Source organism: Aethina tumida, chromosome 1 (genome assembly GCF_024364675.1).
Source record: "Aethina tumida isolate Nest 87 chromosome 1, icAetTumi1.1, whole genome shotgun sequence".
NCBI lineage: Eukaryota > Metazoa > Arthropoda > Insecta > Coleoptera > Nitidulidae > Aethina > Aethina tumida.
The window spans coordinates 18,216,437-18,224,102 of NC_065435.1; positions in this window are offsets into that span (position 1 = coordinate 18,216,437).

Here is a 7,666-nt window from a genome sequence, read left to right on the forward strand (position 1 = left end):
AATTTATAAATTATAAAATTTAAAGCTTTAATAATTAAATTTTTAGAATTTATTATTTAAATTTTAAAATTTTAAAATTAAAAGTTTTAATAATTAAATTTTTAAAATTTAGTATTTAAATTTTTAAATTTAAAGTTTTAATAATTAAATTTTTTAAATTTAGTATTTAAATTTTTAAATTTTAAAATTTAGTTTTAATAATTAAATTTTAAAAATTTAGTATTTAAATTTTTAAATTTTTAAATTTTAAAATTTAAAGTTTTAATAATTAAATTTTTTAAATTTAGTATTTAAATTTTTAAATTTTAAAATTTAAAGTTTTAATAATTAAATTTTTAAAATTTAATTAATATTTAAATTTTTAAATTTTAAAATTTAAAATTTTAATAAATAAATTTTTAAAATTTAGTATTTAAATTTTTAAATTTTTAATTTTAAAGTTTTAATTATTCAATTTTTAAAATTTAGTATTTAAATTTTTAAATTCTTAAATTTAAAATTTTAATAAATAAATTTTTAAAATTTAATATTTAAATTTTTAAATTTTAAAATTTAAAATTTTAATAAATAAATTTTTAAAATTTAGTATTTAAATTTTTAAATTTTTAATTTCAAAGTGTTAATAATTAAATTTTTAAAATTTAGTATTTAAATTTTTAAATTTTAAAATTTAAAATTTTAATAAATAAATTTTTAAAATTTAGTATTTAAATTTTTAAATTTTTAATTTTAAAGTTTTAATAATTAAATTTTTAAAATTTAGTATTTAAATTTATAAATTTTAAAATTTAAAGCTTTAATAATTTAATTTTTAGAATTTAGTATTTAGACATTTAAATTTTAAAATTTAAAGTTTTAATAATTAAATTTTTAAAATTTAGGATTTAAATTTTTAAATTTTAAAATTAAAAGTTTTAATAATTAAATTTTTAAAATTTAGTATTTAAATTTTTAAATTTTAAAATTTAAATTTTAAAATTTTAAAATTTAAAGTTTTATTAATTAAATCTTTCAAAATTTAGTATTTAAATTTATAAATTTTGAAATTTAAAATTTTAATAAATAAATTTTTAAAATTTAGTATTTAAATTTTTAAATTTTTAATTTTAAAGTTTTAATAATTAAATTTTTAAAATTTAGTATTTAAATTTTTAAATTTTAAAATTTAAAGCTTTAATAATTAAATTTTTAGAATTTAGTATTTAAACATTTAAATTTTAAAATTTAAAGTTTTAATAATTAAATTTTTAAAATTTAGTATTTAAATTTATAAATTTTGAAATTTATAATTTTAATAAATAAATTTTTAAAATTTGGTATTTAAATTTTTAAATTTTAAAATTTAAAATTTTAATAAATAAATTTTTAAAATTTATTATTTAAATTTTTAATTTCAAAGTGTTAATAATTAAATTTTTAAAATTTAGTATTTATATTTATAAATTTTAAAATTTAAAGCTTTAATAATTAAATTTTTAGAATTTAGTATTTAAACATTCAAATTTTAAAATTTAAAGTTTTAATAATTAAATTTTTAAAATTTAGTATTTAAATTTTTAAATTTAAAGTTTTAATAATTAAATTTTTAAAATTTAGTATTTAAATTTTTAAATTTTAAAATTTAAAGTTTTAATAATTAAATTTTTAAAACTTAGTATTTAAATTTTTAAATTTTAAAATTTAAAATTTTAATAAATAAATTTTTAAAATTAAGTATTTAAATTTTTAAATTTTTAATTTTAAAGTTTTAATAATTAATTTTTAAAATTTAGTATTTAAATTTAGAAATTTTAAAATTTAAAGCTTTAATAATTATATTTTTGGAATTTAGTATTTAAACATTTAAATTTTAAAATTAAAAGTTTTAATAATTAAATTTTTAATATTTAGTATTTAAATTTTTAAATTTTAAAATTTAAAGTTTTAATAATTAAATTTTTAAAATTTAGTATTTAAATTTATAAATTTTGAAATTTATAATTTTAATAAATAAATTTTTAAAATTTGGTATTTAAATTTTTAAATTTTAAAATTTAAAATTTTAATAAATAAATTTTTAAAATTTATTATTTAAATTTTTAATTTCAAAGTGTTAATAATTAAATTTTTAAAATTTAGTATTTATATTTATAAATTTTAAAATTTAAAGCTTTAATAATTAAATTTTTAGAATTTAGTATTTAAACATTCAAATTTTAAAATTTAAAGTTTTAATAATTAAATTTTTAAAATTTAGTATTTAAATTTTTAAATTTAAAGTTTTAATAATTAAATTTTTAAAATTTAGTATTTAAATTTTTAAATTTTAAAATTTAAAGTTTTAATAATTAAATTTTTAAAATTTAGTATTTAAATTTTTAAATTTAAAGTTTTAATAATTAAATTTTTAAAATTTAGTATTTAAATTTTTAAATTTTAAAATTTAAAGTTTTAATAATTAAATTTTTAAAATTTAGTATTTAAATTTATAAATTTTGAAATTTATAATTTTAATAAATAAATTTTTAAAATTTGGTATTTAAATTTTTAAATTTTAAAATTTAAAATTTTAATAAATAAATTTTTAAAATTTATTATTTAAATTTTTAATTTCAAAGTGTTAATAATTAAATTTTTAAAATTTAGTATTTATATTTATAAATTTTAAAATTTAAAGCTTTAATAATTAAATTTTTAGAATTTAGTATTTAAACATTCAAATTTTAAAATTTAAAGTTTTAATAATTAAATTTTTAAAATTTAGTATTTAAATTTTTAAATTTAAAGTTTTAATAATTAAATTTTTAAAATTTAGTATTTAAATTTTTAAATTTTAAAATTTAAAGTTTTAATAATTAAATTTTTAAAACTTAGTATTTAAATTTTTAAATTTTAAAATTTAAAATTTTAATAAATAAATTTTTAAAATTAAGTATTTAAATTTTTAAATTTTTAATTTTAAAGTTTTAATAATTAATTTTTAAAATTTAGTATTTAAATTTATAAATTTTAAAATTTAAAGCTTTAATAATTATATTTTTGGAATTTAGTATTTAAACATTTAAATTTTAAAATTAAAAGTTTTAATAATTAAATTTTTAAAATTTAGTATTTAAATTTTTAAATTTTAAAATTTAAAGTTTTAATAATTAAATTTTTAAAATTTAGTATTTAAATTTCTAAATTTTGAAATTTAAAATTTTAATAAATAAATTTTTAAAATTTAGTATTTAAATTTTTAAATTTTTAATTTTAAAGTTTTAATAATTAAATTTTTAAAATTTAGTATTAAAATTTATAAATTTTAAAATTTAAAGATTTAATAATTAAATTTTTAGAATTTATTATTTAAATTTTTAAATTTTAAAATTAAAAGTTTTAATAATTAAATTTTTAAAATTTAGTATTTAAATTTTTAAATTTAAAGTTTTAATAATTAAATTTTTAAAATTTAGTATTTAAATTTTTAAATTTTAAAATTTAGTTTTAATAATTAAATTTTAAAAATTTAGTATTTAAATTTTTAAATTTTTAAATTATAAAATTTAAAGTTTTAATAATTAAATTTTTTAAATTTAGTATTTAGATTTTTAAATTTTAAAATTTAAAGTATTAATAATTAAATTTTTAAAATTTAATTAATATTTAAATTTTTAAATTTTAAAATTTAAAATTTTAATAAATAAATTTTTAAAATTTAGTATTTAAATTTTTAAATTTTTAATTTTAAAGTTTTAATTATTAAATTTTTAAAATTTAGTATTTAAATTTTTAAATTCCAAAATTTAAAAGTTTAATAAATAAATTTTTAAAATTTAGTATTTAAATTTTTAAATTTTAAAATTTAAAATTTTAATAAATAAATTTTTAAAATTTAGTATTTAAATTTTTAAATTTTTAATTTCAAAGTGTTAATAATTAAATTTTTAAAATTTAGTATTTAAATTTTTAAATTTTAAAATTTAAAATTTTAATAAATAAATTTTTAAAATTTAGTATTTAAATTTTTAAATTTTTTATTTTAAAGTTTTAATAATTAAATTTTTAAAATTTAGTATTTAAATTTATAAATTTTAAAATTTAAAGCTTTAATAATTTAATTTTTAGAATTTAGTATTTAGACATTTAAATTTTAAAATTTAAAGTTTTAATAATTAAATTTTTAAAATTTAGTATTTAAATTTTTAAATTTTAAAATTAAAAGTTTTAATAATTAAATTTTTAAAATTTAGTATTTAAATTTTTAAATTTTAAAATTTAAATTTTAAAATTTTAAAATTTAAAGTTTTAATAATTAAATTTTTCAAAATTTAGTATTTAAATTTATAAATTTTGAAATTTAAAATTTTAATAAATAAATTTTTAAAATTTAGTATTTATATTTATAAATTTTAAAATTTAAAGCTTTAATAATTAAATTTTTAGAATTTAGTATTTAAACATTCAAATATTAAAATTTAAAGTTTTAATAATTAAATTTTTAAAATTTAGTATTTAAATTTTTAAATTTAAAGTTTTAATAATTAAATTTTTTAAATTTAGTATTTAAATTTTTAAATTTTAAAATTTAAAGTTTTAATAATTAAATTTTTAAAACTTAGTATTTAAATTTTTAAATTTTAAAATTTAAAATTTTAATAAATAAATTTTTAAAATTAAGTATTTAAATTTTTAAATTTTTAATTTTAAAGTTTTAATAATTAATTTTTAAAATTTAGTATTTAAATTTATAAATTTTAAAATTTAAAGCTTTAATAATTATATTTTTGGAATTTAGTATTTAAACATTTAAATTTTAAAATTAAAAGTTTTAATAATTAAATTTTTAAAATTTAGTATTTAAATTTTTAAATTTTAAAATTTAAAGTTCTAATAATTAAATTTTTAAAATTTGGTATTTAAATTTCTAAATTTTGAAATTTAAAATTTTAATAAATAAATTTTTAAAATTTAGTATTTAAATTTTTAAATTTTTAATTTTAAAGTTTTAATAATTAAATTTTTAAAATTTAGTATTAAAATTTATAAATTTTAAAATTTAAAGATTTAATAATTAAATTTTTAGAATTTATTATTTAAATTTTTAAATTTTAAAATTAAAAGTTTTAATAATTAAATTTTTAAAATTTAGTATTTAAATTTTTAAATTTAAAGTTTTAATAATTAAATTTTTAAAATTTAGTATTTAAATTTTTAAATTTTAAAATTTAGTTTTAATAATTAAATTTTAAAAATTTAGTATTTAAATTTTTAAATTTTTAAATTATAAAATTTAAAGTTTTAATAATTAAATTTTTTAAATTTAGTATTTAGATTTTTAAATTTTAAAATTTAAAGTATTAATAATTAAATTTTTAAAATTTAATTAATATTTAAATTTTTAAATTTTAAAATTTAAAATTTTAATAAATAAATTTTTAAAATTTAGTATTTAAATTTTTAAATTTTTTATTTTAAAGTTTTAATAATTAAATTTTTAAAATTTAGTATTTAAATTTATAAATTTTAAAATTTAAAGCTTTAATAATTTAATTTTTAGAATTTAGTATTTAGACATTTAAATTTTAAAATTTAAAGTTTTAATAATTAAATTTTTAAAATTTAGTATTTAAATTTTTAAATTTTAAAATTAAAAGTTTTAATAATTAAATTTTTAAAATTTAGTATTTAAATTTTTAAATTTTAAAATTTAAATTTTAAAATATTAAAATTTAAAGTTTTAATAATTAAATTTTTCAAAATTTAGTATTTAAATTTATAAATTTTGAAATTTAAAATTTTAATAAATAAATTTTTAAAATTTAGTATTTAAATTTTTAAATTTTTAATTTTATGTTTTAATAATTAAATTTTTAAAATTTAGTATTTAAATTTTTAAATTTTAAAATTTAAAGCTTTAATAATTAAATTTTTAGAATTTAGTATTTAAACATTTAAATTTTAAAATTTAATGGTTTAATAATAAAATTTTTAAAATTTAGTATTTAAATTTTTAAATTTTAAAATTTAAAATTTTAATAATTAAATTTTTAAAATTTAGTATTTAAATTTATAAATTTTGAAATTTATAATTTTAATAAATAAATTTTTAAAATTTGGTATTTAAATTTTTAAATTTTAAAATTTAAAATTTTAATAAATAAATTTTTAAAATTTAGTATTTAAATTTTTAAATTTTAAAATTTAAAATTTTAATAAATAAATTTTTAAAATTTAGTATTTAAATTTTTAAATTTTTAATTTTAAAGTTTTAATTATTAAATTTTTAAAATTTAGTATTTAAATTTTTAAATTTTAAAATTTAAAATTTTAATAAATAAATTTTTAAAATTTAGTATTTAAATTTTTAAATTTTAAAATTTAAAATTTTAATAAATAAATTTTTAAATTTAGTATTTAAATTTTTAAATTTTAAAATTTAAAATTTTAATAAATAAATTTTTAAAATTTAGTATTTAAATTTTTAAATTTTTAATTTTAAAGTTTTAGTAATTAAATTTTTAAAATTTAGTATTTAAATTTTTAAACTTTAAAATTTAAAATTTTAATAAATAAATTTTTAAAATTTAGTATTTAAATTTTTAAATTTTTAATTTTAAAGTTTTAATAATTAAATTTTTAAAATTTAGTATTTAAATTTATAAATTTTAAAATTTAATGCTTTAATAATTAAATTTTTGGAATTTAGTATTTAAACAGTTAAATTTTAAAATTTAAAGTTTTAATAATTAAATTTTTAAAATTTAGTATTTAAATTTTTAAATTTTAAAATTAAAAGTTTTAATAATTAAATTTTTAAAATTTAGCATTTAAATTTTTAAATTTTAAAATTTAAAGTTTTAATAATTAAATTTTTAAAATTTAGTATTTAAATTTTTAAATTTAAAGTTTTAATAATTAAATTTTTAAAATTTAGTATTTAAATTTTTAAATTTTAAAATTTAGTTTTAATAATTAAATTTTAAAAATTTAGTATTTAAATTTTTAAATTTTTAAATTTTAAAATTTAAAGTTTTAATAATTAAATTTTTTAAATTTAGTATTTAAATTTTTAAATTTTAAAATTTAAAGTTTTAATAATTAAATTTTTAAAATTTAATTAATATTTAAATTTTTAAATTTTAAAATTTAAAATTTTAATAAATAAATTTTTAAAATTTAGTATTTAAATTTTTAAATTTTTAATTTTAAAGTTTTAATTATTAAATTTTTAAAATTTAGTATTTAAATTTTTAAATTTTAAAATTTAAAATTTTAATAAATAAATTTTTAAAATTTAGTATTTAAATTTTTAAATTTTAAAATTTAAAATTTTAATAAATAAATTTTTAAATTTAGTATTTAAATTTTTAAATTTTAAAATTTAAATTTTTAATAAATAAATTTTTAAAATTTAGTATTTAAATTTTTAAATTTTTAATTTTAAAGTTTTAATAATTAAATTTTTAAAATTTAGTATTTAAATTTTTAAATTTTAAAATTTAAAATTTTAATAAATAAATTTTTAAAATTTAGTATTTAAATTTTTAAATTTTTAATTTTAAAGTTTTAATAATTAAATTTTTAAAATTTAGTATTTAAATTTATAAATTTTAAAATTTAAAGCTTTAATAATTTAATTTTTAGAATTTAGTATTTAGACATTTAAATTTTAAAATTTAAAGTTTTAATAATTAAATTTTTAAAA